This window comes from Eimeria tenella, genomic scaffold, assembly GCF_000499545.2.
Source record: "Eimeria tenella Houghton genomic scaffold, Eth_scaff2971, whole genome shotgun sequence".
In the NCBI taxonomy this organism is placed as follows: Eukaryota; Apicomplexa; class Conoidasida; order Eucoccidiorida; family Eimeriidae; genus Eimeria; species Eimeria tenella.
Window position 1 is genome coordinate 2,109 of NW_013542847.1, and position 267 is coordinate 2,375.

Sequence of the window (267 nt, forward strand, 5' to 3'; positions counted from 1 at the left end):
AACACACGAGATTTTAACGCAGGCGGTAAATAACACGCAGCAGCAGGGGGTGTGGAGGCTGCGGGGGGAGGGAGGCAGCAGCAGCAGCAGCAGCAGCAGCAGAGGTGCAGAGATAAACAGAGGCAGCCAAGTAGAAACCGAGGAGAGACGGGATTAAAGGACACAAGGAGAGACTGCGAAACCCAGAAGCTCCCGCAAAGATACCAGAAGCACCAGCAGCAGCAGCAGCAGCAGCAGCAGCAGCAGCAGCAGCAGACCGGAGCAGGA

At 58.4% G+C, this 267-nt stretch overlaps 1 protein-coding gene across 1 annotated transcript in view; it reads right to left on the reverse strand.

The window, feature by feature from the left end:
* The window catches only part of ETH_00041480 (uncharacterized protein), a gene marked incomplete at both ends in the record, with an annotated part of 2,922 nt that overhangs the window by 1,690 nt on the left and 965 nt on the right, over positions 1–267 (reverse strand). The gene's annotated exons all lie outside the window — the stretch shown is intronic.